The following is a 16,323-nucleotide window of genomic DNA, read 5'->3' on the forward strand; positions in this document are numbered from 1 at the left end:
GGATCCACTTCTCCTAGTACATCAAAGAAATCAATGATATTTGGCAGTGGATCCGCTTCTCCCAGCATGTCAAAGACATGGATGATGGTCGGTAGTGGACAACCATCGGCGGGGAAGTTAAATATGTGTTGAATCGATACTTGAAATTCGTCAGCAGAAACTATGAAGAAGAATTTTTAAACGGAGTATATAACTACAGCAAAAAATGGAAATATAGTAGAAATAAGAGCACAATTTGAAAATGTATCAAAACTTGAATCGAAAAATAAAAAATTTTATTTTTCTCTATATTTTGCTTTTTTATGGAGAAAAAGAAAGTGTGGAATATTTGCTAGAAAATAATGTTGATCCAAATTTCACCTTTGGACCATATCTCACACCGTTACATGCTGCAATATTTAAAAAATTTGAAGATATTGTAGAATTATTATTAAAGTTTGGAGCCACTGTGGAACCTAAAATAACACTTCAATCCGGTGAAGGAAATGATTATTTTTGTTCTCCACTCATCGCTGTTGTGTACATGAAAAATGGAAAATAGATGGACACACTTGTGAAAAAAGCGCCAATGTTAATGCGAAATTGCAAACGGTAGAGGAGGAAGAACTAAAGGATTTACAGTCTAACTACAAGAAAGATGGAAATTTTTTGAAAAACTGTTTAAATTTTGGTACATTCAAATATTTCTATTTAAAAGATAAACCAAGTTTGTTCTCTGTAGCTGGTTCGTCAGTTCTGCATTTAGCAATAAAATCCGGCAGTGAGAATATTATGAAAATCATATTAGAACAAGAAGGTGTTGATTTATATATCAACCCAACACGTTTCGAATATCAAGTTATAAATTATTTAAGTGATATTCTTTCTCAATTGGAACAAAATTATAAACACTGTCCAATCATACTGGGAGGGGATTTTAATTGTAGGATTTGTTCTTTAGGGCAACTCAATGATCTTGTAATGTATAATTTAAATACTCAAATTCGTGAAGAACGTTGTTCGTTGGATTTGGTAGCAAATAAAAATGGGAAACAGTTAATCTCAATGATGAACAATTATGGGTTCATTGTGTTAAATGGTAGAACTACTGGAGATGATTTGGGGCAATTTACCATTTTAGGCGTAATGGAAAATTCAATCATAGATTTAAGTTTTTGTAAACTCAAATATATACTGAATATGTATCAAATTTTAGAGTACTTGATCTAGTCACGAATTCCGACCATCTGCCAATCGTTTTTGAATTTTTATTAGGAATAGAAAAAAGAAAAGAAATTGGAAATAAGGGAAACGAAGAAATATTTATTATGATATGAAATTCACAAAATGTAAATAGCTTTCAAAATTTTATGTATTATGCGGAATCGATTAAATATGTGAATAATGATATAAGTAGTACTATTAATAATCTGATCTCCATGATTATATTAGCGGCAAAAAATTCAAAAGTGAAACATGCAAGTATCGAAGGGAAAAAGATTCAAAATAATAAACCATGGTTTATCCTTAACAAAAGGATTTGCAGTCTAACTACAAGAATGATGGAAATTTTTTGAAAAACTGTTTAAATTTTGGTACATTCAAAAATTTCTATTTAAAAGATAAACCAAGTTTGTTCTCTAAAGCTGGATCGTCAGTTCTGCATTTGGCAATAAAAGCTGGCAGCGAGAATAGCAAATAGCTTTTAAAATTTTATATATCATGTGGAATCGATGAAATATGTGAATAATGATATAAGTACCCAGTAAAAAAGCAGTATTGGATAAGAGCGAATAGTATTCGCGGTGAGTTTCTGCCAATACGTTTTCGCGTGAAAACCATATTGGGAGCATTACCTCGGTAAGAACGAAAATCTCGCGAAAAAGACAATAAAAACAATTGAATGTTAAATAACTTTTAATCTCGCAAAGAAAACAATTGAATATTATTTGACATTCAATTGTTTTCTTTGTCTTTTTCGCGATATTCTTGTTCATATCGACAAGATACGAGACGATACTCGCTCATAATGCATCACTGAAGGAAATTAAAACTTAAAAATGACCTAAGCGTGGGTGTAGCGTGGCAATACCGTCGATATAAAATTGTTCTAAAATGACTTAAGCGTGGGCGTACTGTGGCAATACCGTTGATATAATATTTTTCAAAAATGACTTAAGCCACAACCAAAAGCCACAAAAAAAACATTATTTATTAAATAATAGACTTTAAAAATTAAAAAAAAAATTTAAAATCTGAAGTCTACTTAATGTAAACTTCTAAAATAATTTTAAATAATTCAGCATACTATTTCAAAAATGACACTCTACCTAGCAAATTAGTCGTACACACCGCCTGTCCCTACTAACCATTGAATACTTTAGTGAGATTTTCGGACTGATGAGCGGCAGTGTTTCGGTATTGACAATGTTACAAAAAAGGTGACCAAACTTGATCATTTAGAGGTAGTAAATGTCGTCAAAAGTTTTCGTAAGTGAACCTGTTGAAATATCATCAACGTATTATAGTTGAAGTGTATTATCTGCAAAGCATCGTCAACTATACTAGAATGTTTCCCTATCCACGAAGAAAATCTCAGCAACTTCCTAATAATTGTTTACATACCAATTGCGAAAGAGGAGTAAGTTATCTTGGAATATACAAAGGTTAATGACAATTTAAACATCACCTTTTACGACTACAAGATTTGCGTTGAATTCATATGTATTAGAGTCCTAGCCAGAATGTATATATTCACAGATAGAATATGACGAGTTGAGATCATGTGAAGTTATTGAAGGTGAATTTCACGTCAACTCAACACAGATATTTTCATGACCTAATGGGATTCGCTTAATATTCTGTTTATACACTCTATAGGTGATGAAAATAAACCCCTCCAAATGTTTCTTGAAAAAAATAAAAAATTGCGGAAATACAAGACTGAACTTTTTTGTACCATTTGTTTAAAAAATCTGTAACTTCTGTTCTAATAATACGATTTAATTTTTCAAAATCGGAAACTGTACCTTAAGTCTCATATTTTATAACAAATATTATTAGAATTAAGAAAACAATTTTAGCATTATTTTTGTCGAATTTGAAAAATAAAAAACGCCATTACAAAAATATGGGGTTTTTAATTTTTTTTATTTTTACACCAAATGAAGCCCAAAATTGTCTTCTATATGACCTGTGAGTTTCATTATGGGACCGTAACAAGTTTTGGAGAAACAAAATTAAGTTTTAAAAAAATCCAATCAACTTATATACTTTGTTTCAAAAAATATAAAAAACAAATGACAGTCAGAAAAGAAAAACGCGGACTGTTCCTTACCACGAACGAGATTTTTCATTATATCAAGTTAAACTTAATTTTTTTCTTCAAAACTTTTTACGGTCCCATAATGAAACTCACAGGTTATATAGAAGACATTTTTGGGCTTCATTTGGTATAAAAATAAAAAAATTAAAAATCCCATATTTTTGTAACAGCGATTTTTATTTTTCAAATTCGACAAAAATAATGCAAAAAATTGTTTTCTTAAATCTAATAATATTTATTATAAAATATGAGACTTAAGGTACAGTTTCCGATTTTGAAAAATTAAATCGGATTATTAGAACAGAAGTTACAGATTTTTTAAACAAATGGTACCAAAAAATCCAAAGTCTTGTATTTTCGCCATTTTTTATATTTTTTAAAAAACATTTGGAGGAGATTTTTTTCATCACCTATGGAGTGTATAAACAGAATATTAAGCGAATCCCATTAGGTCATGAAAATATCTGTGTTGAGTTAACGTGGAATTCACCTAAAAAGACAATATTCGGAGTGTGAATTGCTTATATAATTGGCTACACGGAAAACGTCAACTCTCTCATGAATGTTCAACCTAAAATTATCTACGATTTATTATGCTAAAGTAAAGTAGGTGAGAAAAATTTCTTAAAGTTGATAGTGGTGCGTTTAGTGTTGTAAACTGACAATTATTACCTAAGAAAGTTGAAAAATTGTCCAAGATACAATATTGGGAGTTGGAAAATGAAATGTATAGAGCAAAAAGTCAGCCAGGGTTCGGAAGTTACGCGTAACTTTGAGTTGTCTACGTAAATTACATATTCTACGTAATTTACGTAGAATACGTAATGTATGTAGACAACTTCAACTGTTACAACGAAATGCAAACATACTGTCTAAAATCAACAAACGCAGAATTTGTTGACATTTATTATTTGACTTATTTTTATTGCTGTATTATTTAACCAATGTCTTCTAAAAATGAAAATAGCAATTTTAAATAAACATATACAGAAATTTCGTGGCTCGAAATGAAATTTGAAAAAATTAAAACTGTTGAAGATTAGACGGTAGCAAAGTGCTTAATTTGTAAAAAAATTTTAAAAAATACAAGTTACATGCGACTTGTTGGCCACAGATATTTATTAATAAAACTTTAAGTTTTTAGATAAATAAATATTGTTTTTTATACGAAATTAAAATTTTTGCTTTAATATAAATACGGAAATTTCTGATAAATATAATATGTTTGCCATTTTCATTTCTTGATAAAGTAAAATTTAATTTATCACAAACTTCGTATTTGGGCCTGTCACCAGCACCACTACTACTTTTTGATATTTTAAGTTTTCTTTTAAATTTAATTGAACTGAAACTGAAAGCCAAATAATAAATATTTTCGTGTTTTCTCTACGCTTGTGAGCATGATCAACATGAACAAAGTGACATTAGAGGTTATGTTGTTAAGGGACGTAAACTACGTAGAGAACTAGACACGTAAATTACCAGGTAATATACGTGTAGACAACTATGTAGACTACATCGAGTAGTTTACGTTCCGAACCCTGAAGTCAGCATGAAGAAAACAAACGTATGAACATAAAAGCGATGAAAAAGGTGTGGAAGTGTATTTAGGAGACAATTGTTCCAAAATTGTTTATGACAAACTTTTCGAAGATGTCGATGAATACGAAAACAATGAATATATTTTTGCTGATAGTTAAAGCATATAAAAGGATGAAAGATTTTTTTTGTCAGAATTATGAAAGACTTGTTGTTCATAATCTGAAAATGCTTTAAACTACCCGGAAAAAAGAATATCAGAAGAAATGCGCCAAACAATAGGACAAGTTGTGTACGATAATTCAGAGCGTCTGGTGTGCCCTTTCGAAACATCAGACCGTGTATCTCACAGTGAAGGGATGCCTGTGAATGTCTTTGTGGGAGAGGATTTCCTGTTTCCAGCTTGCTATTTGAATTTTGTAAATTCATTATTTCTTGCTGTTTGGTTGCCCTTCAGTGAAAAGCCCCGCCACCACGGCAAGGTCTACCGAATATATCCATCATACCACTCGTGTCTGGCAGCGGGCCCACTTCTCCCAGCACATCAAAGACATCAATGATGTTCGGCAGTGGAAAATCAGCGGCGGAGTGTTGCTTGGGTCTTGTAGACGGTCTTAAACTCTTCAAAATCCAGATTATAATTCGAAAAAATATTTATAATTATCAAAATAGGGAGTGATTTTCCCAAAATAGAAAATATCAATTTTCTGAAAATTACACCACTTTTTATTATCAAATTTCTACTACAAATTCCTAAAATAATAATGAATGTTTCCTATGAATTTCAAGTGAGCTAAACCATTTTAGTAATCAGGAAATTTTTTTTTAATATTTATTTTCATAAATTTTTAAATTGTTGACGTTCACGTCAATAATGTTACGATTCTTATGTTTTTAAAAATACACGTCAAGAATATGAAAACCCCTTGCCAAGTTGTACGTTTTCGTAAATCACGTTGTGTTCATTTCATGAGCACTTTGCTTCTTCATAGAGATGTTAAGGCTATGTTCAAGTTTTGAAATGTGAACAAACCAAAAGGTAAACAAACCGAGTACAAAAATCGAAATTTTTAACAGCTTTTTTTCACATAAAAATTAACATTTTTGCAGTTTCTTTACGAAAATCGTAAATTAGAATGTCAAAGTTTCAAATAAAATCATATTTGACTATGGGTATTAAAAAATAAGGCCAAAATAAGTAAAAAGGGACACTTGAAAATTTGTTGTCTCCAATTTTCAAGGTATCTATAATTTTTGGTAATTATATAAGTACACTTTTTTACCCTAAAATATTTTTCAAAAAAAAATTATTTTTGAAGTAATCAGGTGTTGAAGTTTTGGGTCATTTTATTTTCATTGTAATATTACTTTGAAACCAAGAAAGATAATTAAGTGAATAAGGATGTGTATTTAAAATATTTAAAATCAGAAGTTGAATTTTGAGTGTTCAGGGGACTTAGATTTCGGTCGAGAAAAATTTATGTGCCCTTCTACGATCCAGCCGCTCAATTGAAATTTTATGCATAACATTTTTAAAAAATGCATAACTTTGACAAAAATTGACGAAACTTGATGATTCTTTTTGCAAATCAACTATAAAATTTAAAACTTTCTAAAAATAATTTTTACTCCATCGAAGCTCTTAATTTGTTATAAAAAATAATTATTTATTATAAACAAATTAAAAATAAAACGTATTCTGCATAACTATATTCAATTTTATAAATAAGAACTTTAAGAGAATTTATTAAGGATTGCATATCAAAAAGAAAAAATTGTTTTAAGCAAATATTTTATTAATTATGAATTTTTTTGTAAGCGCGCCCAAGCTCCGTGATGTGGGCTCCCGCGCCTGACGAATGTTGTGTGCCCCGCTTTGCACGCTTTAACTTGTTTATTTTGGAAGGTTTTCTTTCATAATTTTTTTCAAATTTGGTTTGTACGTTTTGAACTAAAATTCAATTGGAATACTTGTTTATAATAAAAATAGTAATACATTATTTTATTAATATTATTTATTTATAATTTCTATTTTAAGTTTATTCACTGAAAAAAATATTTTTCTTTTGAGAGGAAAATTCCTCTTGAATCAAGAATATTACACTTTATGGAAGAGTATTTTGCTATTAAGATAAGAGGATTGTTTTTGAGCCATATTCAAGAGGAAAATATGCATTAAAAAAAAGGAATCCGCTTAAAAGAAAACTATTTTTTTATTTTATTGTTTTCAGTTGAATATTTCTCGCCTCGAAATAACATGTTTAAACTGATTTTTTTTAATTCTATAATTTTATATATTTACTTGTAAACTTTCGTACCTATTAAAAATAAAAAGTAGTAATACAATATATTTTACTACTAAACAGACTAAAATTTTTTAGGAAGGTTTTAAGGCAATTTCCTGGGTAAACATAATGTGGTAAAATTTTGTTCACAAATTACGTCATAGTAAAAAAAAATTTTACTCAAACTAAAAGAACTTTTAAAAAATTTATATAACAATATTATCTTTTTATAAATAAAATTTTACAAAATCCTCAAACGAAAATGATTTTTAAAAAATTTATTTTATACAATATAAATTACAATATAATGTTTTTATAAAATAAATTTTATAAAAATCCTTTAAGTTTGAGTAAAATTTTTTTTACCTTCACGTAATTTTGAACAAAATTTTACCACATTATGGTTACCGAGCAGATTGCATTAAAACACTCATAAAAATTTTAATATGTTTAGTAGTAAAATATATTGTATTACTACTTTTTAATTTTAATAGGTACGGAAGTTTACAAGTAAATTAAAAATATTTTTAAATTATATAATACAAAAAAATTAATAAAACCTTGTTTTTCTGGAAGCAAGAAATATTCAACTGAAAACAATTAAACAATAAACATAAAATAGATAATATAAATAAATATAAATAAAATAATATATTACTAATTTTATAATAAACAAGTATTCCAATTGAATTTTAGTTCAAAACATACAAACCAAATTTGAAAAAAATTATGAAAGAAAACCTTCCAAAATAAACAAGTTAAAGCGTGCAAAGCGGGGCACACAACGTTCGTCAGACGCGGGAGCCCACATCACGGAGCTTGGTCGCGCTTACAAAAAATTCATAATTAATAAAATATTTGCTTGAAACAATTTTTTCTTTTTGATATGCAATCCTTAATAAATTCTCTTAAAGTTCTTATTTATAAAATTGAATATGGTTATCCAGAATACGTTTTATTTTTAATTTGTTTATAATTAATAATTATTTTTATAACAAATTAAGAGCTTCGATGAAGTAAAAATTATTTTTAGAAAGTTTGGAATTTCATAGTTAATTTGCAAAAAGAATCATCAAGTTTCGTCAATTTTTTAAAAATGTTATGCATAAAATTTCAATTGTTTATAAAAAATAAACAATTGGATATTTTTTAATAAAATTTACATGTTATTCGTAACTCTAATAAAACTCTTTTTGCACATTTACACTAATAAAATTCAACTTTTTAAAATTTAAGGTCCACTTAAAAAAATCTAACCCAACATAGCCTTAATATCTGTTTGAAGAAGCAAAGTGCTCATGAATTGAACACAACGAGATTTACGAAAACGTACAACTTGGCAACCCGTGCAGAAATTTTGACCGGGGCCAGATCGGGACAAACCGGCCCCGATCTGGCAACCCGACCTGGCCCCGGCCTGGTTGAAACACTAAAACCGACCGGGGCCATGGCACTTTGCCCGATCTGGCCGCCCTGTCGGGACCCGGTCGGGGCCATGGGATTTCCCCCGATCTTTTCGCTACCCAGGTAGAAATCCAATACTGACTGCATTTTTTTATATTAAAGCTCGTTATTTGATTATTAAAGCATGGGGAGTATTTACTTCAATATTAATAATTATTATTAATATTTTTGTAGTAAATAAACTTTTATGAGTGTCATTAAAAATGTAAATAATTATTAGAATTGCTTTTATTGAACTAAGTTTTTAAAAAAAATATTTTTCTTATTTTCTTTCATGAATTTAGACAGACTATCTTATTTAAATTAATGCCTAATTTATTATTATTATTGTTAATAATTATTTAAACCTATACTTTATGTAACATTATTAAGAATTATACACAAAACACTTAAAACTAAGACGGAAAATTATCGCACGCACGGGGGATCGAACCCTAGACCTCGAGGACGCAAGTCGAATACACATACCGCATAGCCACGCAAGCTTGGTAGCGACTTTGCTTAAACTTCCTTTTGAATCATGGGACCGTTATATACAGTGTTATCATAATAAATTGACTGTATCATATTTATTTATAGAAAAATTATTAAAAATGTATGTTATATATATATAAATTAATATGTTTATCATAATAATATGGTAAAAATTATTAATTTAATTATTCATTCTATATTATTTATAATTTAATTATTTTTTAAAATAATAAAAAATTTTTTATTATTAATAATTCACAATAATACTAAAAATTATTAATTAATAATAATTTATTTTTTTGCCTTAAACATGGAATTTCAATTTAAGTGTAAAAAATAATTAAGAGTTTTTAAGAGTTATAAATGTCAAAAATAATATGTTAATATTATAACCACAAATAAATTTAACATTTTAGGCAATATTTTTGGTTATCACCATGATAACATCGACAAATGGTTCACCCTCGACAATTGGTGCGTTTGTCCTATTGTTTTAAATTAAAGGAGAATAAATTCTTAAGACATCCCTCGAGGCCAATTTTTGAGTTTTTAATTGTTTATAATTTTTATTTTCAAATTTCAATCAAAGTTAACAAATTAACACAATTTTTTAAAAACGGACGTTTATTTTCTTATTCCGTTACTGCACATGCTCTAAATCAGTTCAAATTAATCCAATATTACCAGCAGACAATTAAAAACCCATAAAGTAATATATTTCAATTGTCATAAACAACATTAATTAACAAATAGTTAACTTTGATTCCTCTCCAATAAAAAATATTTTTTCCACATTTTCTTTTTAATTTTAGTTCATTTGAAGAATATTTTTCCTTTATAATTAAAAAATAACTTATTTAAATTGTTATAAAAAATATTAATTAACAAATAGTTAACTTATGATTCTGTCCAAAAAAAAATTTTTGTTACAAATTTTCTTTTTTACTTAGGTTCTTTTAAAGAATATATGTCTTTTTTGCTTATAATATAACTTATTTAAATATTTAATATTATATATTCGTGGTCTTTTAACATTATCTAAAGAAAAAAGTAAACGTGAAAAAAAAATTTTTTGTGGAAAGGAACAAAAATGAACTATTTGTTAATTAATACTATTTGTAACCATTTAAATAAGTTATTTTTTAAACAAAAAGGACACATATTTTTAAAATGAACTTAAATTAAAAAGTAGACGTGAAAAAAAATTTTTTTGGTGGACAGGAACATAAGTTACATAACTAAAAAAAAAAGAGATTCGAGAAACAAAAGAATCCATAGAATTTCTGCAAGATTATAATCAATTAATAAAAGATTTTCAAAAATTAAGCATCAGTAAAAAATGAGTTTTGCGAAATTAAATATTGCAGGCAAAGGAAAAAACTTTCTTCCTACAAAAAAACTTAGTGAGTTAGAAGAAAATAAGGTGATTCAAGTGACAAATATAAAGACTGTGAATACAAGATTCGGACTCAGGGTTGTTGCGGAAATTGAAGAACAATTTCAAGTGTTTTTGCCGAAAAGAATTGCGGATGTAATAAGTGAGGACGAAACTTTATTGCCGCATTTGAAAGACTTATCTGCCAAAAAAAAAATTTGGCCTTAAATATTTGGGAGGACCGCATAATTCTATTGAATTCATCGAGCTGTAAAAAGAAGATAAATGACTTATGTGCCAAACAATCATCTAATTTTTTCAAATTCATTTAATTTAAATTCATCCTATACAAAACAAGTTTCAATAGGAGCAGAATTTTCATCTAAAGGAGAGTTAATTAGTGTTGTTAAATTTGTGTCCAGTCATCCTAAGTGTAATATTTCACTTGATATTAAGGATTGGAAAATTTTTAAGAAATATATCAGCATTATTGGTGAATATTTTAAACGTAAAGAAACTCCTCATGAAATAAGAGGTGAAAATTTTAATCTACGATTCGGAATTTTGTATGGAGAAGCTGCAGTATCACTGGAGGATAGAAGAAATAAAAAGTTTTACTACCCATTCATCATAAAGGAAGGATCTTTTAAAATTTGGAAAGTCTTATTTTTTGTGTTGATCATCGATTAAGAAAATTATCTTCTTTACGTTTAACAAAAAAGTATCGTTTAGTTGTAGAATCTATTGCGGAAATTTTGTGTAATACAAATGTGTCAAGTGAAAAAGATATTGAAATTTTTGTAAAAAATAATTATAAAAACTTATTGTTGCAAAGGAATAGACTATAGAAAATTAATGTCAGGATTAGTAGATTATTGCAATTTATCTGAAGCATTATCATTACCATATTTAAAATCAGATTTAAAAATATTAAAATCGATTGTAGGCGATGAAACCATTGATTCATTAGAATACAAAGGTTATAGGTTTTCTAATGATTTTCTTGAATTTTTTCAAGACATTTTGATTGGTCAGTAATTTATTGTTTTGAATTTAAAAATATTGATAAAGATCTTCTTTCAAGAATTTCACTTGAAAAATTTGGATGGGAAATTGTAAAATTTTCTCATGTGTATAAATTAACAGAAAATGAATAAGAGTATGTAATTTTATTTTATAATAAACTTCTAAAAAATTAAAAAAGAAATGTATAAATAATAGACAATTTGTTTTTATTTTTCAAACCTTTTATATTTTTATTTCAGAAATTTTAGAAAAGTATATTACAAATCTGAATCATTTATCCAGCTATTATGAGTATTATCAAAACCTAACCATTTTACAAAAAATTTTTTACCTTGTTTTTTAAGTATTTTTTCAACTAAATAAATATTTGGAAATTTAACTTTAGAAAGTTCTTCTTCATAAAAGCTACCACTAATTGGATTTTCTTGATAATCTTTAAGAAGGTAAGTAACTGGTTTTGTATTTTTTACATGATTCACAGTAAAAATTTCTGTTGTCCAATTTGGAGTATAACCTTTCTCAAAAATATGTTTATATTTACTAATACGCACTTTATCTCCAACTTTAAATCACTTAAATTGTCTATTAATTGAAATTTTTTTTTTGAAAACATTTAACAGCAAATGTTTTTCATTTTTGACATTTACATCTTTTGGTTTCATTTTAATAGTTCGATGTTTGGTATTATTATATTCATGCATTAAATCACTTAAAATGTCTATCCACTTATAATTACCGCGTAAACTAAATTTCATCCACATTTTATTTTTTAACGTACGATTGAATCGTTCACAAATTGATGCTTTTAAATTACTATAAGTAGAGTATAAATTAATATTAAAACGTTTCATAAGATTTTCAAAGTTTTTATTATAAAATTCTTTTCCTCTATCAACTTGTAAATTCTTCGGTACGCGTTTCTTATTTAAAACAGATTCCATTGCTGCAGTCACATCTTCACCTTTCTTGGATTTGACAGGAACCGCCCATGCAAACTTAGAGAACGTATCAACAACAGTTAACATGTACTTGTAGCCCTTATTCTCTCGCGCATACGGTTGCATTTCAACGAGATCCGCTTGCCAAGTTTCATCAATTCCTCGAATGTCCACTTTTCTACGCTTATAATTTCTTCTGGCCGGTTTGTGCAATTCTTTAACCAATTGCAATTTCTGATTTTCCATTTTTTTTATGAATTTAGTTTAACTTCAAGTGCTTGCAGTCTGCTATCCAATTGATAAATAAATTCAGAGTTTAGATGCACCAATTTTTGTAGTTCCGCATAATTTGCTTTGATGCCATTTAAAAATTATTTTTCAAAAGCATACTCTAAACTTTTAATCATGCCAATAATATCATTAATTTGTTGTCTTAAAATTGTATTATTATTAAAATTTTTCTCTGCTTCTTTTTCCAATGAATTACGCAACAATTCTAAATTTACTACGTCATTTTTGTGGGAAGCTTCCGCAACATTGAGTAACTTTTTATTTTCCATATTAAAATCTCCTTCGGATGTGAGTTTAAAACCAAGACCTGGGGGGCCACGATTTACAACCTGTGCCTTCTTAAATTGACGTCCGAATATATCAATACACATTTTGAAAATGAAAAAAAACCAATCAACTACTAATTAATAAATAATTCTAGCTTCTCGCAATTCCTCAATAATAGAAATTATCTCATTATTATGGCTAGGATTACCAGCTGCTTGAGATGCTAAAAGTAATCTTAAACGATCAACCAATTCATTAGGATTATCCCAGTAAACATAATCAATTTTTTTATTCTTTCGATCAATCATATACTTTGGAATTAAACCTTTACCGGAATGAGTAGCTATATAATATTGAAATTTTAAATTCTTGCTATCACGAACAGCGCCATCTACCTTGTAATATTTTTTATGCGCATTTGTTGAAATAACAATATTTTTATCATTTTCACGATCAGTTAAGCTTATAAAATTTTCTTGGGGTGTTTTTTTAAATAAAAGTTCAAGTAAACCTTGAGTTGTAGGATAACTATTATTATTAATTAAAATTTCATTTTCTTCAAAATTTATTGGTGAATCACCAATCATTAATTTTCCTTTAGTTAATTTTCGAACACCATATACACTGTCTATGTCTTTTTTTTTCTCATCTAATAATTGCAAATACACATTTAAAATATTTTCCTTTTTTGGTGAATTGATAATTTTAGAACTATTATATTTAATATCATGAATATTTGCTTCAGAAGATGCTGTTTTAAATGAATTGATATCATCATCATCATTTGTTTCGAAATTTTCATAAAAATTATTGTCATTATTTAGTAAATAATCATTTTCATTTTCAGACTTAATTGGTAATTCATTTTTTGTTTTAATTTTAAGGGGTTGTATATGTTTCACTATTTCAATATCATCAACTAATTTTTGAATTGGTGTTACAATTGGTTTAAAAGTATCATTAAGCGATTGTTCAATTTGTTGTCTACCCAATTTTAATAATCTATGTTTTCGACGAATCGAATCACTCGCTTTAGCAATTTCACCAAGAATATTTTTTTGTTTTAGTAAATTTTCTATCTGTGTCGGTGGCATGTTGTTAGTTCAATGTTTAAAATTATACTGTCGTTTTCTTATATTAATCATCTAATTTTATAAAACAATCAAAACATTTCCTATATCTACCCTGATTAATTTCACGATCTTTATCAATCACTATAAAATCATGCTTATTTTGCCAACAAGAACTGCAAATTTTTTTAAATTTCGAAAATGTCATGTCAGTGTTTACATGATCATCATAAATATGTTTAAGATTCATTTCATCTTGCCTAAATAATACTAACAAATTAACATTGTCACGTATTAAATGCTTCGGAATACGCGCATAAGTTTGACACAAATAAAAGCAGTCAACGGCCTTGTGTCTCCCCATAGCAAAGAAAGCTTTAATATTATCTTGCTTCTCACAAGCTACGTCATCAAATATGAATATTGAGTTAGGTCGCGCATCGTTTGGTGTTATAACGTCCGCATGCTCATTAAATGCATAGTATTCAACACCATCTACTGGTTGCAAAATACTTTCTAAAAATTTATATTTCGGTTGATATAATGACTTTGAATATACATAAACATTTTCAAATCTGAGTCCATTTGGGTGTGTCAAAAGTGAAAGTAAGGCATTTGTCTTTCCACAATTTGATGGACCACAAAAAATCGCTCGAACACTATTCGGTAATAAATTGCCATGACGATTTTCTAGATTTTTATCACATTTTTGCGTAAGCGTGTCAAAATTAATAACTGGCGGTTTAATAGACTGTGCTTCAAACTCCATCTTGATATACACTGAGTTGAAAAACTATAAATAAGAAGCTTTTATTTGATTTTGGGTCAGTTTATGGAAAGCCTCTTTTGAGTTAACAAGTATTTTGAACCTTGTACTTGAATGCGCAGTTTCTGAATGTTAGTGCTTTTCGATGTAGTTTCTGAATGTTAGTGCTTTTCGATGTAGTTTCTGAATGTTAGTGCTTTTCGATGTAGTTTCTGAATGTTAGTGCTTTTCGATGTAGTTTCTGAATGTTGGTGCTTTTCGATGTAGTTTCTGAATGTTAGTGCTTTTCGATGCGATCGCTGAATGTTAGTGCTTTTCGATGCGATCGCTGAATGTTAGTGCTTTTCGATGCAATCGCTGAATGTTGGTGCTTTTCGATTTTATATTTTGATAATTAACTATTATCATTTTTTTTGTTTTTTTCAAGATCTGCAGAGCTTGAAGCTTTGCAATGAACTGACACAAATTAGTATAAATACCTTGTTTTTATACTTTTTCACTTTAGTATTAAAAAATATTTCAAAGAGAATATAAGCATGCCTGTCAAGAGAAAATCAATCAGTTGTAAAAAACCTGTCAAACGTGGCAGAGGTATTTTGAATAAAATTATAAACAATTTACCCTTTGAATTACACATTCCTGGCTACCAATATTGCGGCCCAGGGACAAAAGTAGCAAAAAGAGTAGAAAGAGGCGATCCAGGAGTTAACCCTCTTGACGCAGCGTGTAAAGAACACGATATTTCTTACTCGAAAAATAGGGAAAATATTGAAGCGCTAAACGCTGCAGATAAAGTTCTTGAACAAAAAGCTTGGCAACGTGTATTTGCAAAAGACGCTCCTATTGGTGAAAAGCTTGCTGCTTATGGAATAACCAACACAATGAAAGTAAAATCAAAATTTGGAACGGGAATGAAAACAAAGAAAAACATGAAAAAAGCGAAAAAATAGAAAGAAAAAATCAACATTGCGAAAAATTATAACGGCTGCTAAAGCATCAATGAAAGTAGGTAAAAATGTACCATCAACTATTAAATCGGCTCTTCATGGTGCACGTAAAGCTGTAAAAGAAGCCGGCGGCAAGCGTAATATAAATAAGCCTCGAGTTTTACCAATGCCATCTAAAGTCGGCGGTGTTTTGCCGTTTCTACTTCCCTTGTTTGCGGGTTTAAGTGCTACAGGAGCTCTGGCCGGAGGGGCAGCTGGCATAGCCAAAGCTGTGAATGACGCAAATGCTGCTAAGCGTCAACTAGAAGAAAGTAAGCGACATAATACGACGATGGAATCTATTGCTTTAGAAAAGGGACTTTATTTAAAACCATACAATACTGGACTAGGACTTTATTTGAAGCCGTACAAAACAGGACATGGATGCAAGTCAAAAAACTTAAAGTGAAACTACCTCGCCGAGCCCTTACAGATTTAGATTTACTGAAATTTTCAAAATGTTTAAAAATTCCATTTTTTCGAGGAGTTTTTATGCGAAATGAGCTCCCTGTACTTGGCCATAATGAAAATGAATCCG

The sequence above is a fragment of the Leptopilina heterotoma genome, unplaced genomic scaffold (assembly GCF_015476425.1).
Source record: "Leptopilina heterotoma isolate Lh14 unplaced genomic scaffold, ASM1547642v1 Lhet_1051, whole genome shotgun sequence".
NCBI classification, from domain to species: domain Eukaryota; kingdom Metazoa; phylum Arthropoda; class Insecta; order Hymenoptera; family Figitidae; genus Leptopilina; species Leptopilina heterotoma.